General features: G+C 40.5%; 1 protein-coding gene across 2 annotated transcripts in view; it reads left to right on the top strand.

The window, feature by feature from the left end:
• LOC127651196 (B-cell CLL/lymphoma 9 protein-like) overlaps positions 1-25,377 on the top strand; it is a 154,571-nt gene that overhangs the window by 19,224 nt on the left and 109,970 nt on the right. Inside the window, exon 1 of one of the 2 annotated variants that reach the window (XM_052136914.1) lies at positions 327-476. The exons of the other annotated variant lie outside the window; for it this stretch is intronic. The gene's annotated coding sequence lies outside the window, so the exon portion shown is untranslated. Of the gene's footprint in view, positions 1-326; positions 477-25,377 lie in introns of those variants that run through there. 2 annotated transcript variants of the gene reach the window in all.

Genomic DNA, 25,377 nt, shown 5'->3' with positions numbered 1-25,377 from the left:
TGCCTTGTTTGTAGCTTGTCAGCAATTGCCTGAGACAAGCTTCCCTGGCATGTGTGAAAGCTGCTTGGCTTGAATGCCTGGACCATACCAAGTGTCCTCAATGCAGGGGGGGGGGGTACTGAGGCGAGAAAAAAATGATCATGCCAGAGACAATAGGCCCCTGAAGTGTTCCCCCCAAGTTGCTTTGATGTTGTCCTAGTGTCTAGATGCTAAAGGGGACCGGGGACTGCAGGCAAGAGCAGCCCTTTGTGTGGATGTGTGTGTGCACTTTTTGGGCCAGCACGGACAAAAGGGAGGGGTACAAAAGCCTGGAGAGAAATAAGAGCGGAAACAAATGATGAAAACCCAAATGATCCTGAGTGTGTTTTTGTATGGCCGCTGTGTGTGATAGGGTAGAGAGAAAAGGAGAGAAACGAGCGATAGAGGAGGAGGAGACGCTCATACACACTGGCTGATAGAGTGAGAGAGACAAAAAGGTGAGTATACTATATCTCAGTTTTTTCCCCTTTGTCTTACTCTATCACTTTCTCCTTCTCTTTTGTTTGAATGGGGGTGGGAGATGTAGAGTTGGAGCTAAAGTTGGTCAGTCGCGAGGTTTGGAGATGGCATGGTGTTGTTATTATTATGGCTATTCCTGACCGTTGTGTACGTGAGTGTGTAAAAGCGTTCACTACTATTGCGCACCAGCTGTGTGTATATTGTTATTCTTAGTCCTTGAAAATCCATGCCTGTGCATATGTGTGTGTGAAAGAGAGATGGATGTATGGAAAGAGCAGGGGGCGAGGGGGGAGTGGATGTGGAATGTGTCATTGGATAGTCTGGAACTGAATTGCTCTCCATGCCAGTATAAACCTCTCTTCTTTTCTCCTCTCCTCTCATTATTGTGCTGAATGGGGCTCTGGATATTCAAGAAAATGGTCTGTTTGTATGTTTATGACAGCTGCAAGGCTTCTATCCATTCTGGATGTGTCAGGATTGTCAATCTCAGCAGTGAGTGAATTGTGCAATAATTGGAGCGGTGTGTGTTTTTGGGGGGGCGGTTCTATTCTGCCTGGGGGGTTTCTCAGTCTGTGCCCACCATCAGACTGCTTTTACACTACCAGCTGTTCCAAAAACCTGCAGTGACTCTCTCTCTCTCTCTCTCTCTCTCTCTCTCTCTCTCTCTCTCTCTCTCTCTCTCTCTCTCCCTCGCTAAAGGTTATTCAATCATCTGCGGTGTGACACTCACATTCAATTTCTCTGTTTCTGTTCAGTGGGTGTAAATCAGTCACTGACTGACATTGAGTTGGAATTCGGGGGAAAATGTAACAGAAGCATCCCAAAACAAGGAAAACAGGGATTTTTGGCACTTCAGGAAATTACTGAACAGCTACTGGTCCAGGGCACCAGTACTTGATGACATTATGGTTATTGTTGTATGGAACTTTATTATTGAATAGTTATTCGAAAACGGATATATATGACTCTAAATTCAAATTGGATGAGCAGCTTTCATAGCTTTTGTAAAATGTGAACACCGGTGACCACATATTATATAATTTCAACAGTCTATACTCAACCCCCCATAGTTTTAACGTAAAAAGAGTGTAAAAATGCTACAGAAAAAACTGTTAAATGGTTAGTTCACCCAAAAATGTAAATCCTCTCATGATTTACTCTCCTTTAAGCCATCCCAGATGTGTATGACTTCCCTCTTTCAGCAGAACTGAAGTGAAGATTTTTATAAGCACATTTTAGCTCAGTTTGTTCATACAATGCATGTAAATGGGTGCCATCAGGCTGCTGGCGGTTTGACGGTCCAAAAGGCATATTTAGGCAGCATAAAAGTAATCCACACGACTCCAATTAATGTCTTTAGTAGCAAACAGTTAGGTTTGTGTAAGAAACAAATCGATAATTAAAACGTTTTTAACTTTAAATCATGACTTCTCGCGTGAATGCGCCATTGCGCTTATGTCACTGATGTGTCGACTGCTGGCAGAAAGAGACCTTTTTAAAGTTAATAAAGTTTTAATTATCGATACATTTTTTACACAAACCTATCGATTTGCTTCAGAAGACATTAACTGATCGACTGGAGTCATGTGGATTACTTTATGCCGCCTAAATATGACTTTTAGCACCGTGAATCAGCAGCCTGATGGCACCCATTCACATGCATTGCATGAACAAACTGAGCTGAAATCTGCTTGTAAAAATCTTCACTTCGGTTCTGCTGAAGAAGGAAAGTCATACACATCTGGGATGGCTTAGAGGTGAGTAAATCATGAGAGGATTTTCATTTTTGGGTGAACTAATCCTTTAATTGCATAACCACTAATTACCATACCATGTATGGTGCAAAATAATATTTTATTTAACAAGACAATATCTGTAATTTTATGGTAAAATATTGTACAAAATATTGTTGTATTATAATGTTTTTGAGAAGTAAAAAGTATAATTTACAATATAGTTAACGGTGAAAAATGTATATTATTTTAACAAGACAATATGTTCATGGTAAACTGTTAAAATTGTGGTAAAAACAATAATGGACCATTTCTAGAAGTTCTTGCTTGACCCGTCATATTTGATTATATTTACTTGAGATATTTATGTTACTTCTTTTTGATATCAGTTAGGCACATTGGTATGTTTTATTGGGGCCACTCTTGATGAAGTCTAAGTCATCATCTGACCGTTTGTTTTACCACTTGTGTTATTATGGTGGTTAACAGTTCACTTAAAAGTGCAAAGCAGACATTTATTTTCTCAGTAGGTTGGTTTACTAACATTATATTCTTTAATGAAATCTACAGCAGTGAACTGTAAAATATACAGGCATTGAAATGACATCATGTATTGCCTGAAATGTAGTCACTGTATTTTTTACTGTGACTTTCTGTCCACCACAGCTGTTTTTTTGTTTGTTTGTTTTTTTACCAAGTTTATGGTTATGCTAATTAACTATTTTACTTGGTGGAAGAATTGGTTATTATCAATAAATTAATTTAAAATGCATTACAGGGATTAGATCACCCATTGCCTGTGGAAAAAACACTGTTATGCACAGGCTCTTTAGCTTTTCTTTAGCTGAGGACGGTCCCTTTTTGCACAAAATCTCTTTTCACATCTTCACATGACTTCCCCATTTACAGTATGTATAAATATCTGTTTTTTTAATACATTTGGTGTAATACTGAATAGTTAATGTTAAAACATGTGATTTCATGGGTTATACATGTCGCACAAGTTTAATATCGATTACATGCAAACTGAAAGTCAAGTTGAATAAAGTTACAGTGGTTTTGTGAGCCTCAATAATCATGTTCTAAAAGCATTGAAAACATTTGAGAATGACACGTCAAGTCAAGTGGTTTTTATTGTCGTTCAACCATATACAGTTAGTACAGTACACAGCGAAATGAGACAACGTTCCTCCAGGACCATGATGCTACATAAAATAACATAGGACAAACACAGAACCACATGAGACTACACAGACTAAATAACATACCTATATAAAGTGCATGTGCAAACGTGTGCAAAAGGTATGGGACAGTACAATAAATTACTAAAAATTAACAGGACAATAGGCACAGTGGGAGACCAGTACACAGTAGTGCAAAAAGATGACAGTTTCTAAAAATGCCCAATGTAAACATAACATACTATGAGATGAGTGTTCTATGCACATAGCAGTTATTGAGGTAGCAGCCAGGTATAAAGTGATAAATGTGAATTTATCCTGTCATTTTGACATGGTAGCTTCAAAAATCCTTTTTTTTTAATTTGTTGTCTGTTTGCTTGTTTGTTTTGTGTCAGTCTGCTTGGCAGTGAGATGTAGGAGACAGTGGGCATGAGAAAGGTAAAGAGCACAGGGTTAGATGTCTTTGACGCAACTCACTATATGATGAGATGAAAGGGAAGTGTATACTGTATGTGAATAAAGGTGAATTAGGCTGCCTTCAATGATTTTGCCAAGGAGGACATGTTCCCAGATCAACATCTTTTGATGGTCTTGGAGCAATATTCCTGTCAAAAACCAAAGGCCTAACCCTTAACCCAATAGGAACCCTAACCAATAACTACCGCTAAAATCAGTGTAAAATGAAACGTTGATAACAATGTTGTACAAGCCACAATCCTATTACTAATACTGTATTCCATTCAAAGTCAGATGTGGAATATTCCTACTTGTTCCTACTATTCCGACTACCAGCCGTAAAGCATTCTGTTGTCTGATGCTTGGAAGATGACGTGTGAAGAAACTGAATGAGTTTTAGTCAGAATTCGTTTTGTATGTGTACAATTGTCAACAGACAGTATTATCATGTTTTACATGCCTTTGCAAATGCTTCCCAAACAGGTTTTATTATCATATGCTTTGACCCACTGATGCATTTAATTTGCTTTATAAGTGAATTTTAATCATTAATTGTATACATCACCCTGGGTGCAGTCATGTTCACATCCTACACCTGCATCTCGGTGAAGTCAGGTTTGAAACTTTCCACCCAAGTGTCCGAGTCGAAAGTCTGATTTGAAGATGTCTTCTATTGTCCTTTTTGAAGTACAACGTTTGGAATTCTGCTTTTCTGTGTTCAATGGAACACAGCATAACCCTAAAATTTGATTGGCTGAAAGGAATGGTGTTCTAGGACCATCAAACTCATTGATCCAAGAATATGTATTGATAAGGAAATTCAGAGTAAGAGTCCTAGTTCTGGCTGGAGATTGAACCAACAACTTTCTAGTTACCAGCCGTGAGCCTCAACCACTACACCACACCACACCACAATACCAATACATTTGATTCTTAGTTGCTTATAAAGAGTTCAGGAAATATCTGGCCATCCAGGTCCAATTTATTACAATTCTTTTTTCCTTTAAAGTCATCATGAAACTTTAAAGGAAAAGTTTGCATCCCATTTCACTTCCATTATGTATTTCAGAGTTAAACAGCATGTTGTCAGCAGCCATATCACCCTGTTGCTCTAGACTGGTTGCCTATTGAAGCTAAGCAGAGTTGAGCATGGTCAGAACCTGGATGGGAGACTGCCTTGGGAAAACAAGGTTCCTACTGCAAGAGGTGATACAGAAGCTCAACCTGTGTTCTGTGTGGGTCTTAACACCCCAGGATAGTGGCAGGGATGTTATACTGTTAAAAGCCACTGTCCTCTGATGAGATGTTAAACCAAGGTCTTGACTCTCTGTGGTCATTAAATGTTCCAGGGCACTTCTTGTAAGAAAGTATGGGTGTAACCCTGGTATCTAGTCCAAATTCCCCCCCATTGGCCATTATCAATAATGACCTCCTAATAATCCCTTTCCCTGAATTGGCTCTATCACTATCTCTTCTTCACCAATAGCTGGTGTGTGGTGTGTTCTGGTGCACTATGGCTGCTGTTGCATCATCCATTTCATTCACCTATTTAAACACACATAGGTTTGTTTCACTATATAAGTGAGGACATCTCATAGACTTCCATTGATTTCATAGCAGGCTAATTATATTTTTTATACTCTACCCCTAAGCCTAACCATCACAGAAGCCAGAAACCTGTGCACATCAGTAGATTTAAATCCTTTCAACAAAGTCTCTTTTTTAAGACAAGTCAGTCCACTCTGCAACTGTTTTTGGAAAGCTCTTGGGCAGTTTGGGCAGGTTTTTTTTTTTCTTCTCCCCCTTTCTCCCCAATTTGACGAATCTCAGTTGCCTCCGTGTCTGAGAACATTAATCTGCGTATCTTACCATGTGGCTTGTTGAGCGCGTTTCCATGGAGACCTAGCGCATGTGGAGGCTTCAAGGTATTCTCCGCGACATCCACTCACAACTCACCACATGCCCCACCGAGGAAGAGAACCACATTATAGCAAACATGAGGAGGTTAAACCAACGTGACTCTACCCACCCTAGCAACCGGGCCAATTGGTTGCTTAGGAAGCCTGACTGGAGTCACTCAGCACTCCAAGTGTGGTAGTCAGCGTCTTTACTTGCTGAGCAACCCAGGTCCCCGGGCAGCTATTTTTCTATGTTAACAAGTGTCATGACAGTGCAGCTCCTATCTACTTGAATGGGGAAAGACTGAAATCTCCAAAACAGTTGGTCAAGATTTTCAAATTTTCTTGGTCTGAGGCGTGAGGCACTGTTGTGTGAGGTGATAAGACTGTATTTTTTTGCTGACCGTTTGCTGCCATTGGCCATTCCAGTTCCTCCCACTCATTTTAATAGAAGTGGCCTGTCTCTGCTAAATAGTCGTTTTGACAAATAGGAAATGTTCACGGAACATTCACCAATGAACATTCCTTGAAATGGTCTATAAGAGTGAGGACATCTTCAAATATTTGGCACTCAACAATTACGTGAAACCTGTACACACACAAACACAAAGACATACAAAACCATTGATGTATATACCCCTAGACTCCACTGCTGTGATTCGGTATGGTGTGCTAAAAGACTTTAGCAGCATGTCTTACACTCTTGAGATCCATCCATACACATTTCCAATAGATACCAAGAGAGTGCCAATGAAAGTGAGACTGGAGAGCTTGGACTGAAAAATGGAAGAAGGCCTTGGCGATATGCTACGGAAGGAGGAGAAGAAGATATGGAGGGAGGGGGATTTGATCAGTAGGATGGAGGGATGTGCCTCCAGAGAGCCAACTAAAGGAAATAAATGGATTTATTCTTCACAGTTGTCAAATATCCAATGCATAAATTATGACTGTGTTAAGGAGATGGCTAATAACTCAGTGCAAACATAAAACACATTTAGTTACATGGCAGTTCAGTTAATTCTGGGATACGTGTCTGTACGGTTATAATTGTTTCATTATTTCATCGCAGACGAGCTGCTTCTTGGTCAGCGGGGATTTGCGAGCCATAAAAGAGAAAGAGATTGAGAAAAACTCAAAATCTCTCTCTTCAAAAGCATCCCTCTTTTGAATGCCCTCGCCTCTCAATGTATTCTCCGCTCTAATATCTTTTTGAATAGGTGGAAATGTGTGCACTAGCCTTGTGTGCCTAGCCGCCAAGATGATTGCAAATTCATTTAGAGGTGCCTATCACACAAAGATGCAGGCATGGAGGGAGGGGGTGGGGTAGGAGAGAGATGATGTCTTGGGTTTTTTAAAGCACATTTGTATTCATGTCATGGAGGAGGAGAGTGAGGAGAAAGCAAGAGAGGAGGCTTCTACCTTAGCGTGGCAGACATTAGGAGGAGGCTAGCCAGGTTAGCATGACGTTTGGCATTCAGGCGCTAGCAGAATGCCAAACGTCTTGTTCGGGTCGAGTGCTGATGTCACAACTGATGGCTTGCTGATGTTAAATGGAGCAAATCTGGTACGAACATTGTGTCAGAACACTGACATAAATAATTTAAACACAGCGAGAGGCTGTCACCGGCTAGCTGTGGAGTTCTCGCTATATTTCATTCTTTTTTTATTATTTTGACAAAGAGAGACATGGTGATAATTGTCAGTGAAATAACATGGAATATATTTTGCTAATGCATTACACATAATGTGAAATGCTACTCTAAACAGACACAGTACTGTGTAAGGGGTCGTTCACCCCAAAATGAAAATTCTGTCATCATACTCACCCTCATGCTATCCCAGAGATGTGACTTTCTTTCTTCTGCAGAATACAATTGAATATTTTTAGAAGAATATCTCTGCTCTGTTGGTCCATTCTATGCAAGTGAATGGTGACCAGAACTTTGAATCTCTAAAAAAGCACATAAAGGAAGCTAAAAGTAACCCATACCACTCCAATGGTTAAATCTATATCTTCTGAAGTGATATGATAGGTGTGGGTGAAAAATATATCAATATTTATTTACTATGAATCTCCAATTTCACTTTCACTTCCACATTCTTTTCATTTAGTTTTTTTGGGGGGCAATTTGCATTATTCGTGCATATCGCTACCTACTGGTCGGGCTGGTCAAAGGTGGAGATTTATAGTGCATTTTGAACATATTGTAGAAATGCATCATTATGGGAGTGTATATGTATGTTTATTATAGACATTGTGGGTGTGAAGGGTGTTTAGGTCAGTGTGGTCTGAAAAATGACAATGGGGATGTCATCAACTGTGTTTTGGAAGCCCTGGTCACAACAGCCTCATACTTCTAACAAGTGTACTGTCTCTCTCATTCTCAGCTACCCCCAAAGCCTTCTGTAAATCACAGCTTTCGCTACACTCCACTAGTGACACAGGACATGCTCACACTCCAACATCCGATTACATCAGGCAATTCACACGCACACACGCACGCATGCACGCGTGCACGCGTGCACACCGTCATCTTTGGTTCTCAGTGAAACCAAACTACTGAATCAGAGAGGAGAGAGAGAACATCAAGTCAATTTTCTCTCCTAATCTCTCCTTGCTTCTCTATCTCTCACTCTTTCTATCTGTCTCTCCGCATCTTTTCCCCTCTGATTGTCTCACTTTTTCCCCCCTCTCTCTTTGTCTTACTTTCTTTAGTCATCTTTCTTGATGTTGATTGTCCTCCCTCTTTCCCTTTCTGCCCTTCTCACTGTCATTTTCCTCCCTGTTAGTCTCACTCTTTTTTCCCTGTCTTCCCGTCTCACTCTCGTCTTCGTGTCTTACTCTTCTTGCTTTCTCTCTTTCCCTCTCTGCCTCACTCTTATTCTGTGTAGGAATGGGAATCGTAAGGAATTAAATGATTTAGGTTCCAATTCTGGTTCCTTTAATGTTCCATTAACAATTCTTTTAGTACTTTTGAGGAAGAAATTTTTGGAATTAAGCTTATATTTGATGATTTTATATTTTAACAGAATAGATTCTTGCAAAAAGTGTGTTTTCACAGACTTTTTAATTAAGACATTTTATTAATTAAAATTTTTTTTTTAATATAAAATACCACTAATTCTAACAAATATATATATATATATATTTTTTTTATATAAAAGCACTTACATTCATTCTTTCATTACAAATGGCAAGTGCTGTATTATTTCAGCTGTAAAGTTATTTCAATTATAATTTTTATTGTCATTTTAGGGTTTAGGATTTTTAGGGTTTATTACATCGTCATGGCAATGAAGTTGTAAAATGTAATATAACTTTAAACAGAAAAGGTTAGTAAGTGATTTTATCACACTAAAATCATATTACACAAATAGTGTTTGTCTTGTGTACTTCTTAAAAAGGTAATATTTTAACATTCAAAAATTGGCTCCATTCATTTCCATTGTATACCTCTTTGTCATCTTGATTTTTGTTTTTTAAAGAAAAGAAGCGGCAAGTCAAAATTATTTTCTGTGGTAATCAATATTACACCACAAATGCAGTCGATTGAGCTAAACTTGTATTGAACCTGGAATATTCCTTTAAGTACACGTAAAACCATAACAGTTCTTGTTTCATTTAGAGTCAGGCATGACTATCCTGTTCTGTAAGTATTTCATTTTCTAAAAAGAGATAAAACTGATAAAAGTCTTTAGTTCGGAATGGAAGTGCTGTATGTTTTGTGGGAATCGGGAATTGTACTATACTAGCTACAAAATAACTGGCGCATAAGAGTCATTTGTTTGGGAATCGGACTACACTGGTCGAGATGTATGGTTTGCGCTATAGATAAAAAAAGAACCAGGTCATAAGAACCATTATTTTAAGAATCGGACTACATTGGTCACGTTGTGTGTTTTGCACTGGTCAAGCTGTATGGTTTGCGCTGTAGATTCAAAAGAACCAACCAATAAGAACTGACCTACGTATAAGAATCATTAGTTCAAGAATCGGTCTACACTGGTTGCACCTTATGGTTCCTGCGGTTGATTCAAAAGAACAGGCTCATGAGAGTAATTTGTTCGGGCATTGGACTACACTGATCACGTTGTAGGTTTTGCGCTTGTGATTCAATAGCGTCTCTCTCTTTTCCTCTCTGTCTCACTCTTCCCTCTCTTTCCAACCTAGACTTTCTCACTCTCTATCTCTCCATCCTTCGTTCCCTCTCTGCCTGTCTCAGTCTTCGTTCATCCCTGTCTGTCTCACTCTCTTTCTTCATCTCTCTTTTCCTCCCTGTCTGTCTCACTCTCCCTCTTTATTTCATGCCTGTCTCTCTGGCTCTGCCGCCCACACTGGGCTCATCATTGATGCATTTAGCAGCACCGCTGAGCAAGAGACGCAGGCCATCGATTGGCTGCGTAATTGACATGGATTTTTGCCCAAAGTGGTGAAAAATATGCTATGGCTATAGCCAAGTAATTTCTCCAGGCTTCTCCAGCCAGGGAGGAAATAGAGCCCAGCAGCTGTATAGTTGATACGTATATGGAGATCAATTTTCTTACTTTGGACTGTACAGCTTTTCACTGACCGGCCCAGTCAAGCGTGCAGCTTGTGGCTTCTGTCATGATAGAAGGCAGATGAAATGATGAATGAGGACGAGGCGAATGAGAGATATCAGCATGCCTGATTGCTATGTGATGTGCTACTTTGTTTGTGCTCTGGGGTTTGAATTTGGACTTGTCATAGGATGCACCAGGACTTTCACAAAGGGCTGGTCGACTTGGGGGACGGTATGGTGCTCTGCCTTGGAACCCAATGCAATTCTATTGCCAAAAGAACTTAATGGTGCTCTATTCTGTGCCTTATTAGAGATCCTATAAAATCAGCCTTATGATGAATGCAGACTGATCTCACTTTGAATTCTGCAACAGTATGTCGAAAGTACTTGACAGCTGAAATTGGATTGTGCTTATCGAAATTAAAACCACTGTCCCCCGGAAACTGGAAGTGTTGTTGAATGTATGGGCATGTGTGAGCTCTAGTTTCCATTTAAAATATCCATAGAGTGGCACCAAAGGCGACGTAAATGTGACAATTAATGTCTTTTAGACCCTGATTGATCTTGTACAATTTTTTTAGTCCCAGTCTATCCCTGCAAGGAACTGGCTCTCATAAGTGCAAAAACCTAAGTGGGACCATTTATGGGAAAATGGCAAGCAACAGTCTTTGTCTGTCCTTAGTATTCATGACTCTCATTTTGTTCATCACTCTTCCTCTCTGTGTATCCTCAATAACTTAACCATCTGTGTCTGAGACTGTAGAAGTCATTAGGGTCCAGTTTCCGAAGAAACAAGCCTTGTCCTGACTGTCTGAGTCTTCCCCATTAAGACCAGAGGCCCTCTGCTACATGCCAGACATGCTGCATTGGCTACCATCTTGGCTAAAGTCACGGCCAATCCACCTGGAGACATTTTGGCTCTGGTTACAGTTGTTAGACCAGAACATCCAAACATAAGCTCTCAAATCCAAAAGTCCTGCATATTAGTATTCTGTGCTTTGCACCGATTGGCTGAGGGCTTCCTCAAGGGCCCATGACATCAGGTGGAGAGCCATCTTGGCTCCCGTTTCAGTGGTTAAACCTGCAACCATTTTGGAACCTGTTTTGGACAGACTCTTCAAAGACGGCAGTGCTCATTCGGATGTCTGTGTTGAACTGTACAAATCTGACAGTGCAGTTGGGATAGTTTAACCTTTCGCCCCTAGTGTGTTGTGTTGCCAACTCTACTGATCAGACTCTTTTCAAACGGAAAGTGAGACAAGGAGCTGACGTTTCCTAGAAGGCATAAAATAAAAGAGAACAAAACTAGTAAGAGAGAAAAAGAGAGATCAGTTATCTTCTAAGCCGATCACCTGCTTGGACTGTTGAGTGAAGAGAGTTGTTGCCATGGTGTCGCTGGTTGCACGTTTCCGTGGAGAGTGTGTAATAATCAGCGATGTGCCGACACCCTCTCCTCTCGAAATCTCTACTCCTCTCCTCTTTAAATACAACATGAAATGAAATCCCTATTTACTTTCTTCTTAAATGTTTCTCGTCTAATTGTAAGCGAATCATTAATATCGTACACCATTTCTGAAACAAATTATTTTCTGCTGATGTTACCAAGGCTGTACAGCCAGTGAAAATAATATTAACCAACTAGATCTTTAAATTTTTGGAATAAATTGTGACCAGTTATGAGTTATCAGGGCATTGTTATGCAGTTGCAAGGGTGTTTTTTATCATCTGCCATGATGCTCTCATAAGTAACATCACACCTTTTCTCAACAAGCCACACCATTTCAGACATAATTCATGTCCATAGCACAAAGGGTGTGGGACGAATTCAAGTTTAATACTCAGGGTTAGGGATTTGTTCATATACCTGACCCTATGTATGATGCTTACCATAACAAGCACCAGTATGAATATCATATTCATCTTTTCACAATCCAATAAAATCCAGATGGATAAAATGAGTTTCACTAGGAAATATGTCACATTATGGAAGTCAAATTAATTGCAAATGCCATTTCAAAGTCTTTAAACCTCTTCTCTTTCTTCCCTACATCTCTCCTCCATTCTCCTATTCTATTTCTCCCTCTTTTGCAGGCTCCTCACCATCTGAGCGAAGCTTGTCTTCTCAACAGATGCTTGATTACAATCAACAGATTGCTTTAGCAGTATCAAACACTCATCAGTTCACAATACATTAGAGAAGAAAGAGGGAATGAGACTTGAAAGATAAAAGGGTCCTCTCAAACAGAGGGTTTGTGTTATTGTAATAAAAGAAGTGTCCTTCTACAGTCGTCACTGATTCAAGCTCAGGTTATAGTCTTACTGTTGGGGCTTGTATTGACACACTCAAGCGTTTATGTCAAGGGCTTCACCGAGAGCTGATGCCTTTTAATGAAGGTTTGCACATTTAGCGCAATATCGGAGTCTTTAGCCTATGGAACTGGGAAGAAACCAATCCGATCTCATGAAAAGTTGTACATAATTTATGAGTTGGCTATTTCGTATGGTCTCGCACGATGTTGTTCGCATAACTTGTAGGACTTCATCACGTGCAAATTACTGGATGTCTAATGCGGAAGTAAGCACGAGTTCCACAAGGCGTTAAAGACATACTTATTAATATTATGCACTAACCCAAACCCCTTATCTAAACTTAACTAATTAGTTGGGTGTGTAAACACGATAGGAAGCTGTTGTGTGTGACAGAAGCATGTAATTGTCGCATGTTAGATGGACACGATGTCCAGCGATGTTATTGCCTGTAGTGAAAGTCGTAGGAATTCAAAGTGAAGTCCTTTGAGTGCAGTTGCACGATATTGTATGAAATAGCCAAATTTAGAAAAGTCATTCGAATCCTGATGATTTCGCCGTGAGAATGTGTTGCAAGAAACTTAAATTGCTGTATGCCCACTGCAGTTCACTAACCGTCTGCTGCTATTTGCACACATAAATGGCAAGTGCTGGCTAAAATCATATTGCCTGGCTTTACACAGCTTCTTGTGTAGAGGCACAGTAGTTACTAGCAAGTTAAGGCCTGTAGATATCGATGAGCGTCTTTACGTGCACACTTGATAACTACCAAAAATCAGTTTATGCAAAAAATCAGACAACACATGAAAACTGCTTTTACATGAGATTTGAAATAATCGGATTATAATCTGCTTTTGATGTCGAAACGTAAACAGTCATATGCACAACACTTGAGCACATTGATTAAAGGCCCTTGAACAATTGCTACAAAATTGGAGAATGAACAGGTGAGATGTAATTTAGAACAAAATCTGGCCAAAAAGAAGGTGTTTTTGAGTTTGTTTCGGTGGTTTGTAACCACAGCTTGCCATCACAAACTTTCAAGAAAACTTCTTACTGGCTACTAAAAACCTTACTGCCATTGGCCCATGTCATTGTTAGGTGTGACATGGAGCTCCACATATTTTGAGACTGGTAGCTAATTCCCATTCAGTTACTTACCTGCATATGGACGATCATTCACGTAGAGCAGGAGTATTCAATTAAAGTTCCAAGAGGTCCGATCTCTCCATTTCCTTTCCGCCAAGGCCTGTCAGACAGATTAAGATAGTTTCACTTTGCTTAATTCTTGTGTATTTAATTGAAAGATGCTAGTATCCATCTATAATACTGCTCACCATGTCTCCACTACTGTTGTTAAAATATCCGTGCCTGCAACTCTACTTATCAGGGTTTATATAGCACCTTTTCTCTATAGCAGGGACAGAGAGGCAAAAACACGCACTGAGCGGGGAGTGGGAAGGTAGTTTTGACACGTTGCTCACTTAAACTGTAGAAACGATAAGATGGGGCAACCATTGTCATGTTGCCTTGCAGTCCGGATGAAACCAAGCGGGGTCCGGTCCCGGACCGTAGTCCATTAATTGGTGACCGCTGATGCAGAGACATTTTCAAAGAACATGTTGTGCAATTAATTTATTTTTTAATTAGACTACAAAAGGAATAAATACTCTTAAATGCCCATTCACTCTATTGTTTGAAATGCTGCTTCCCTCATGTGACTTTTGCAGCTGAAAGCCCGTTTACACATCTGCCCAAAGTAAGATATGCCTATCATCATTGTTTTGCTTGTGTTCTGCCCATCAACACTCTTTAATACAACCATCTTTACAGTCCCTTGCGAAAATCAAGAGTTCATGTCAAATTTGCCGCAAACTTGCCACTGATAATATTCACATGAAAATGAGCTTTGCACCAAACTTGTGGCAAATTGTCCATTGTTGGCAAAGGTTTGCAGGAGGTTCATCACTACCGACGAAGAGCTGCAAACATTTGCGGTGAATCAAAAGCTCATTTGCATGTGAAAGTAATAAGCAGCAAATTTGCGGCAAGTTTGCGGCTAGTTGAAATTTTTTGTAAGGGGTAATAACGGTGTCAGCATAAATGACAAAAACGAGGTGTAATTGCCGCATAAAATGGCTGTGTATAGCGTGTTAGCACATTAGCACCATGAATGCAAAAGGTAAACATGACAAATTACACACTTTCTACTTTAAAAATATTACATTAAATGATCATTAAGTAGTTAATACAGCTTCTTTTACTTATCTTGTGTGAATTGTACTCATAGTATGAGGCATACAGTAATTGATAACACATTTTATGGACTGACATTGCTGTGCAATTATTAGAATTACCTTTTTTCTCCACACTGGTCAATTATTGTGATGTAATTGATTTTGATTTACCCACTCCTAAACAGCTCTTAAATACAAAACAAACTGTGATTGGTCACTTTGTTCAGACAGTCTCTTTCTGTCTAAAAGTGGGTGGTTCTTGGAGAGAATATGGTGCAAAGTGTAGCAGACTTTATGTAGATATTTAAAGTACTTGCGACAAAAGACTAGCAGGTCTATGACAGAAAAGGAGTTCTAAAAATAAAAATTGGACCAACTATAAACAGTGTAATATTCGTCTGTAGACCAAAATGAGTCATTATTCTGGAGTTCAGCTAGTTCAATTGGAATGATCCGTAGAAAAACAGTTCAAGGCTCATTGCAGTTCAGTTTGGTGTGATTCGTTGATTTTAAGATTTTCTCAGAACAAAAGTGCCAATTTAGTTAAAACGTTTTTTGACAAATAGACAAAAAACCTAATAGCATGAGAAGCCTTTGGCTGTTGGCATGCTCTCTTTCAGTCAAGCAAAAATCTTTCATATTGATATTCAACAGCAATGTTGTTTAAAAGAATTACACACAGCATGGCAACTAATGCTCTTGAAATAAACACTGAGTGGCTTGTGTAGATTTTAAGTTTTTTTTTTTGAGAGTTACGGTTTACCCTGTGTGTGTTGTCGTCTTGCTTAAAGCACCATTTTTACTTGCCATGCTCAGCCACCATGCTTCTCTGGTGGTGACAGAAATCCAATTTCAGCACGTCTCTAGAAAAAATCCCTCTGGCTGATGAGAGCGATCGGAAGAGCTGGAGAGGTGGTCTCCATTTCTCCTCTTCCTTCTCCTCCTCCTTCATCCCTCTGTTTCCAGGATTCCGATTTTTCCAGAAAACCACTGTTGTTGTTTGTGACAGTCAGGGGTCACGCACTGTTGCAAAGTGCTTCTCATCAGAGATCTGTATGGTAATTTGAAAAGAAATTATACACTGCTTGAATGTATGTACATATATGTGGCATGGCAGAGGGCGGGGCCGGGCTTGATAATACACACCCGGTCCCGTATTAGGCTAATCAAGCCTCTGAGGTTTACAGGTCGACTGCAGAGGATCGTGCAGGAGAGAGAGAGATCGTTAACGGACATGTCCGTCATGTGTGTGTTTATGTTGTCTTTTAAGTTTACTATTAAAATATGATTTACATCGTCAAGCCGGTTCTCGCCTCCTCCTTTCCATTGATCCCTTTACAATATAAAATCTACATATCATTCAATTTTCATTAAGCGTGATATGTATTTTCAGCAAAAATTGTTCTTGGTTGGTTTCGAGCTGGATATGACATAACTCATATTCACAAAAAACAATGGCTCATAAGAGTCAGTCGTTATGGAATCAGTCTACTCTTGCCACGATGTGTGTTTTGAGCTGCAGGTTTGAAAGAACCAGCTCATAAGAGTAATTCGATCGGGAATCAAACTTCATTGCTTACACTGTGTGTTTTGCGCTGTAGATTCAAAAGAACTTGTTCATAAGAGTCATTGGTTCATTAATTGTACTACACTGGTCATGCTGTGTGTTTTGCGCTTTAGATTTGAAAGAATTTGCTCATAAGAGTAATTTGTTCTGGAATCAAATTACACTGGTTGCTCTGTATGGTTCACGCTGTACATTCAAAAGAACCAGCTCATAAGAGTCATTTGTTCGGGAATCAAACTACACTGGTTGCTCTGTATGGTTCCGCTGTACATTCAAAAGAACCAGCTCATAAGAGTCATTTGTTCGGGAATCAAACTACACTGGTTGCTCTGTATGGTTCATGCTGTACATTCAAAAGAACCAGCTCATAAGAGTCATTCTTTTGGGATTTGGACTAAACTGGTCATGCTATATTTCGCTCTGTAGATTCCTTTTTACAGTTATCCATTAGAATATCGGACTACACTGGTCGCGATGTCTGTTTTGCATTGTAGAATCGATAGAACTGGTTCATTAGAGTCAATCGTTCAGGAATCAAATTGCACTTGGCACGCTGTTTGATTCACACTGTAGATTAAAAAGAACATGCTCATAAGAGTCATTAATTCAGTTATTAGACTACACTAGTCGTGCTGTGTTTTGCGCTGTGGAATCAAAAGAAACGGCTCATAAGAGTCCTTCTTTTGGGAATCTAACTACACTTATGTGCTGTGTGTTTCATGCATTTGAATTAAAAGAATCGGCTCATAAATCATTTGTTTGGGAATCAGACTACACTGGCCACACTGTGTGTTTTGCACTATAGAAACAAAAGAACCGGCTCATGACAGCATCAGTAAAATGTGAGCATGTCAAAGTATTCTCCATTTAAAGATGCGCACACACACACAAAGGTGGTTGGCCCATGTGCACTGCGACTGTAGGAGACAACGGACTATTTCTCTTCAGGAGTTTAGGCCTATGAAGATAACCATTGCCATGATGACTGAAGTCTTTGTAGTCATTTAGACGCAAGTTATACAATTACATGTATCATGAGACATTTTCCACATACATGCTCTTCGCACATCCACTGTTGACGTTTCCGTTGTTTACTGGCGATTACATCTTCTACTAGCACATCTGTGTGCAAATCTGTGCAAATAACGGCAAGGAAGACTTTCTGTAACGGTTACCCTGTCTTGTCTCACTGTTGCCCTTTGTTTGTCATTTTGTCACTTTTGTTATTCCTTAGTTTTCACTTTTGTCACCCTTGTACCTCCATAGTCTTCCTGTCAGCCCTCGTGTTCACTGTTCATTGTTTTCACCTGCCCTCGTTTAGTTTGCCATTTGCTTCTGTTTATCACCTTGTTATCTTGTTTGGTGTTCTGTTTGTTCATTGGCCCCTTAGTTCTATGTTCATGTATATATACCCTGGTTTTTGGTTCAGTCCCTGTCTTTCGTTGATTGTTTGTGAACGTGGTTGTATGTAGGTGATGTTCGTTCCCATGTAGGTGATGTTCGTTCCCATGTAGGTGATGTTCGTTCCCATGCCTGTGTTCCCAGTTCCAGTGTTTTGTTGCCTGTGTTCCCAGTTCCAGTGTTTTGTTGCCTGTGTTCCCAGTTCCAGTGTTTTCGTGTGTTGTTTTCATTTTTGCCCATCGTGGTAGTTTTGTTTGTTCATCTCTGTTTGTTTCCATTCGTTTAAATAAAGTTAACTGCACTTGGATCCTCAACCTTTGTCAGCCTCAGTCCTCAATCGTTACACTTTCTGACAATGTTGCCTCAGCACCATGTGTGTGTTTTGCAGAAGCTCCAGTAAACACACACACACTCCCTCTGATTAGTCACAGCAGCATGGAAGCGATACTGCCTGCCCTACCATTATTTATTTATCTATCTCCATAATTTTGCCGCTCTGCTGGGGGAGTCTTCAACTTCCTCTGGTGTATCAGACAGCATTGGTGCTCCTCTCCTCAGTGCACAAAGAAATGCCGCACATTCGATATGCTTTGGATCTTAGAAATTTGATTCTGAAAGAGCAAGACAGTTAGAGAGACAGGGAGTGGGAGGATGGATAGGTGAAGTGAAAGAGAGATAGAGAGTAAAAAAGATGAAAATGTAAATTTTCATCTTTAAGTCTGATGATTTTGTTACGTTAATGTGTGTGTGTGTGTGTGTGTGTGTGTGTGCGGAAGGGGTTAAGGATCGGGTAAAGACTTTGCATAGGATAAGATGCTGTCTATCTCTCTGTGTGTCTCTCTCTCTCTCTCCCTCTGCGGTGCTCTGATGACAGAGGTGACTCATCGGGGGGCATGATGCTGCTCACATCTACAGACAGAGAAAAAGATGAAAGAAGGGATGGGGAGGGGAGAAAGAGAGTGAGAAATATATACAGAGAAAGCTAGAGTGATGAATTCAGAGCAGTCTTGCTTGACTGGTGGCGTTTATTGGCCCATGGAAGCTTCGGGAAAGATGCTAATGACACTTCTCCTGTGAATGAGAGACACAGAGTGTGTGTATGTGAGTCTCAGTCATGATTACAATCCAAACCCCCTCAATTTTAAACACTCCTGTAAACACACTTCTGATCATGGAGCCATACACAGGAATATTGAAAACAAGAAATAGGAAAGCATCTGAAAGCACCTCGCCATATAAAACAATAATATGTCAGACTGTATGTCCTTCTTTAAAGGATTATTTCACCCAAAATAAAAATTCTGTAATTATTTACTCTCCCTCATGTTGTTCCAAACCCGAATGACATTTGAGATGTTTTATAGAATGTCAAAACTGCTCATTTCCATACAAGGAAACGGTAACTAGGGGCTGTCGAACTCCAAAAAGAACAACAACAACAAAAAAGCACTATATAAGTATTTCTTATGACTTGTGCACTATACTCCAAATCCTTTGAAGCAGTTTGTTAGCTTTATGTGAGAAAATGAAAATTAAGTAGTTATGCGCTGGAAATTTTCCCTCTGCCATAACTCTCAAATCTCATTCACAATTCTGCATTTTCAAGCTTGCCTAGTGTGATGAGGAGGAGGGCATGGCCAGGCCATGATGAAGCACGGCCGACGCCGAATCAGCTGATCAGCGGGAGAGCGAGATAAAGGGCAGCCGGAGACGCTGGTTCAAGAGAGAGAGAGAGAGACGCACGCGGCCATGCTTTATGTTTGCTTATGTTGGTTTTAAGTTCATTTATATATTTCAACTTTATGTTGACTGTTCAGCCGGTTCCTGCCTCCTCCTTGCCCATCCTTATACTGTTACTCCATGTCAAAATTGGCTACTTTAAAGTTTGTTACAATTTAAATAATGTAATTAGAATACAGTTACTGACTTTCAATTAAAGTCATTAGTTTTAATTACATTACATAGGTTACACATATTTCTAAAATAACATTATGCATTATACATTTAAAATATGAATTCAAATGTGCATATTTACATCTGTTTGCATTTCTGTAACAGCTGAAGTTTGTGCGATAATTAACAGGTAGGAAATATAGAGATTATTTGAACTTTTTATCTAAAAAAAAACTTCTTTGAAAAGTGCTTTAGAAAGAAACTTAAAAGTAAAGTAATTAGTATTGTGATTGCATTTCTATGAAGTAATCATTAAAGTAAATTGATTAAAATCTTTAGTTAAATGATTATTAATTTGTAGTGGATTACTTATTTTTCATAACTTACATTTACACAACACTGATAGTGAGATACTTCTTTCGTCCTGTTCTGATGTTCTTTAGAATCTGTTAACCATTGCAAAGTTACCAGCTGCAAACATCACAAGCTGCATCATACAAATTTATCAGGACTTGCATGCATTATGAAATCATAATGTCGGTATGCTGATCTTGGATCTGATTCCCCCTGATCATTCACCTGCTTTTGAGCTCATTCCCAATATGCTTCCAGATTTCATCCCAGATCCATGTCCAGCCTTCAGGTTGATGAATATTCAGGCAAAGAGTTAAGGAGAATAGATTTCTAAACACTTCTCAATATAGTGATTGCAGAAACATACTGTACTTTTAAGATTGGTCTCCTATGGCAACAGTGATATTATCTGCCACGTCTGTGTGTGTGTTTGAGTGAAATAGGACTGGCTTGGCTATTATACCCTGGCAATGTGAATATCGGGTCTTTAGAATTACTATTTACCTTGGTCTTTTTTCATCAGATCGCCCAGCTGTAATGGTCTAGATGAGTCCACTGGTTTGCTCCATTGTGATTATAATCTCTTCATGTGTTTCAGGTGCTGCTGGCATGCGTAATCAGCATTTCCATGGGAACCCTGATTATTTCCTTAGGAATGCTGATCATTCCTACTTTCAGATGGGAGTGGCACCTGATCGTTTTTTGTTTTCAGCTTATATATACCCCGCTCTGTTTCCTGCTCATTGCTAGATTGTTGTTGTGTGTTTAGTTACTCACCACTCTCTCTCTGCCCTAGTTGGTCCTGTTGCATGTTTTCTGTATTGGTTATCAGTCTTTGCCGTAGTACCCGGATTGTGGTTACCTTCCTTTTGGCTGCATCGCTCACCTTGACTCTTCACCTGAGTATTCCTCATTGGTAATCCCTCTACACTGGATCTGCTCTTCACACTACCACGACGCACACAAACCTACGTAAACACTATCCTCCAGAGGATTTCTCGCAGGTCTACTCTTCACACTACCACGACACACACAAACCTACAAACACACTATCCTCCAGAGGATTCCTCATTGATCTGAGCTCCACACTACCACAACGCACACAAGTCTACAAACACTCTCTCCATCTCATCACTGCAGTCGGCGCTGGGTCCCCATCATGCTTCACCAGCTCTGCCGTTGTTTTATATTTAATCAAATCTGTTACTTTGCCTCCACACTTGGATCTCTGGTCTCATCCTTGACAGAAAATCTAGCCAGGATAGATCCAGTGGAGGACATTAACCTTTGGTCTGCAGATCAGTAGGATACAGCTGTAACTAGAGGAGAAGCAGCGGCGTATCACCAAGGGACGCTGACTCTACTGTGCGGGCGCCAGTCACGTCTCTGTAAACTGCCCAGAAAATGCCAACACTCATCAGTAGGAAGGGTGTTACTGGCGCAACTCCAGTGAGCAAAACCCCCACACTGTGGACTCTTCTCCCGGCCTGACTGCAGTACATTTATATTTATGCATTTGGCAGATTCTTTTATCCAAAGAGAATTACAGTGCCCTTATTACAGGGACAATTGCCCCAGAGCAACCTGGAGTTAAGTGCCTTGCTCAAGGACACATTGGTGGTGGCTGTGGTGATCGAACCAACAACCTTCTGCTTACCATTTTAGTGCCTTAGCCCACTATGCCACCACCACTCCACCAACCCGTCATACTGTCTCTGCTTTGGTGGATTCAGGGGAAGAGGGGAATTTCCTGGATGTCGTTACGGCTTCCAGATGGTGGATTCTGGTGGTCAAGTTGGATGAACCCTCACAGACCATACCATTTGTGGCATGCCCATTGCCATCATCACCCATTCCACCAAACTGCTTAACCTCATCTACGGCAATCACTCCAAACAGCTGTCCTTTCTCCTGGTCCAGTCTCCATCAGCACCGATGGTGTTGGGCATCCTTGGTTGGTACAATCCTCACATTGACTGGTCAACCAATTCTGTTCTTGCTTGGAGTCCGTATTGTCTGTCTCATTGTCTTAGCTTAGCTCTGTCCAATCTTGTGTTTCATTTCTGAATAAACTGGCAGATTTATCCAGGATATGCTGTGGCATACCATTATCTGAGGGTTGTGTTCATACGGTCCCACGGCTCGACCCTTCCTCCTCAACGCCTGTACCATTGCGGTATTGATCTACTTCCTGGTACTTCTCCCCCATGAGGTCGGTTATATTCGCTCTCTGCTCCCGAGAGTGAGTCCATGAACAAATACATCAATGATCATCTGGCAGTCAATCTCATCCATCCTTCCTCTTCCTCTTCTCCTTCAGAGGTGTGGTTCTTCTTTGTGGAGAAGAAGGACTTAGAACCTGTATAGATTATGGGGGGCTGAATGACATCAAGGTGAAGAATCTCTATTAGACTTGGGTGAGTGGTGCCACTGGTTTGAGGGTTCAGGGGTACCTTTTATAGTCTGGACTGATCATAAAAACTTGGAGTATATTCACAGAGCATAGCATCAAAATTCCAGAGTGGCTTGTTGGGCACTTTTTTTTAACGTGCTTCGATTTCATCCTTTTGTATCGTCCGGGCTCTAGAAACGTTAAGCCCGATGCCTTGTCTCTGTGTTTTGAAATCGAATAGGTCTGCTTTGCATTGCGGAAACACCACCTCGCACGCTGAGTGCCCAACGGGTCTGTTATTTGCTCCGCGATCGGTCTGGACACACGTCCTCCATTGGGGCCACTTGTCCAATGTCGTACACAGGCGTTGTGTCACTTCCCGTAATCCGTCTTCTTGGAGTTCTCATTTAGTCTGTGTCAAGTATGCCCACAATCCTTACAGTCATCATCTATGGGGCTATCACCCTTCCAGTGTTGTCTAGGTTACCAGCCACCTCTGTTCCCTGCCGAAGAACCCGACACCCAGGTCCCGTCCGTGCACATGTTTATTCAGCGATGCCATCGCACCTGGCAGATAGCAGAGAAGCCCTCACTACGGACTGGTGCATGCATTAAGATGTTGGCGGACCATAACCGGTCTAAGCCCCCAGCTTATGTCTGCAGGCAGAAGGTGTGGTTGTCTTCAAAGGACATCCCACTCCGACTCCCCTCTCATAAGCTGGGGCCCAATCATGAAGTTCATTAGCCCGGTTGCGGTCTGCCTTAAATTGTCCCCCTTCCTCAGTCACGTCCACCCCGTTTTTCACGTCTCCAGAATTAAACCGGTCTTTCATTCCCATTTACATCCCACCACACCCATCCCACCTCCACCTTGTCTAATGGAGGGCACTCCGGCTTTTTGAGTGGTCCAGTACCTGGTGGACTAGGAGGATTATGGGCCTGATGATACATTCTGGACCACGCCCTCATCGATTAGTTCCATCTTCATCATGGTAACTCTTCTGGGTACGCCAAGAGAAGTCCCTGAGGGCTAGGGGTATTGTCACGGTCTGCCAATTTGCTCCATTGGGTTTACAATTCTCTTCATGTGTTTCAGGTGCCACTGGCATGCGGAATCAGCATTTCCATAGGAACCCTGATTGTTTCCATGGGAACGCTGATCATGCCAACTTTCAACTGGTGAGTGGCACCTGATCGTTGTTTGTTTTCTGCCTATATTTACCCCACTCTGTTTCTTGTTCATTGCTAGATTGTTGTTGTGTGTTTAGTTACTCACCACTCTTTCTCTGCCCTAATCTGTCCTGTTGTGTTTTTTCTGTATTGGTTACCAGTCTTCGCCATAGTGCCCAGATTGTGGTTACCTTCCTGTTGAATGTATCACTCTCCTTGACTTGACTTGATGAGTATTCCTCATTGGTTATTCCTCTACACTGGATCTGCTCTACACACTACCATGACGCACACAAACCTACGAACACACTATCCTCCAGAGGATTCCTCACGGATCTGCGCTCCACTCTACCACAATGCACACAAGCCTAAGAACACACTCTCCATCTCCACGCTGCAGTTGGTGCCGGGTCCCCATCATGCTTCACCAGCTGTGCTGTGTTTAATATTTAATAAAATCTGTTACTTTGCATCCACACTTGGATCTCTGGTCTCATCCTTGACACCAGCTGTGTATACCTGCAACACCAACTGGCCTTCATTTAGAAAAGTGCAGTTGTGTTGGTGCTTTTTGATTATATCATGCTGAACATTCAGTGCATCAGATGGTGTGCGTTTGAGCAGTTTGAATTAACCACCGATGAAAATGTCTGTAATTTGCCTGTGATTTTCGAACACACCTTGTGGATTTATATTTAGCAGCTGTGTTTAGTGTGAATACTCACAGATTCACTATAAAACAGTGTTACAGTTGTGAGTGTATGTGTGTGTTGTGATGCATGGCAGAAATGCTTATGCTCAGTCTAGCACGTCACACCAGCATCTGTGCAGCTGTACTGGCGACTGCTCCTCTGTGAAAATGCAGACAACACGCGGCTGCGGCACACAAACACGTCTCATACTAATATGTGCATATTAATATCTACCACTTATTTGGACCTTCCGGGGTGGCAAACGGTGGCAAATGCCACCCCAAAAAAAAGGCATTGCCTACCCATTTGCCACTCCAGTATAAATATACAAATGTATAAAATATTAAATAAAATATATGTTTATTCATGTCTAACTGCCTCAAATCTCAATGGCAGGGATGGGCAAATCGATACTAAAGTATCAAAACTTCAGATCCCGATTTGGTATCAAGAATATCGATCTTCACATAAAAATATTGCAAGTTTTTAGCAAGTGTTTTAGCTTATTTAGATTACATGAATATTAATTCATCTCATAAGCTCATAAGAAAAAAATAGAGTCAGAGCTCGTTCAAAGAGGGAGCAGTGCTTTCCTGAGGTAATGACAGAAAAACAACATCTGGAGTTATTCACACTACGTAATGACAAACCTAGATGTGATGTATTTTAATGGGCTTGTTTGACCATTTTTACTGTTGTTAAAACATTGATAATGATCTTTAATCCTCATTATAATTAATAACTTATGAAAATGTAGTAATATTGTATTAACCATGACTAGTAACCATGTTGTTTTTTTTTCTTCTTTGTGGCAGTAACCAAGGTTTTGATACAGTTAACCATGGTTTTACTATAGCATTACTGTAAATTCCATATGGTAACTTGGTTTTAGTAATAGAAACCATATAATAATATCTATGGTTAATTTTGAGGTTTTATATGTGGCTTATACTAAAAAAAATGTAAAGGGTAAACAAAGCAGCCCAATAATGATCTGTTTAGGCCCATTAATATATAAAAAATGGAAGTAATAATAAAGTTACTCGTTTTAGCCAAA

This window comes from Xyrauchen texanus, chromosome 11 (genome assembly GCF_025860055.1).
Source record: "Xyrauchen texanus isolate HMW12.3.18 chromosome 11, RBS_HiC_50CHRs, whole genome shotgun sequence".
Classification (NCBI taxonomy): Eukaryota; Metazoa; Chordata; class Actinopteri; order Cypriniformes; family Catostomidae; genus Xyrauchen; species Xyrauchen texanus.
Note: the sequence above shows the minus strand (reverse complement) of the source record. Positions and strands in the feature narration are given on the sequence as shown.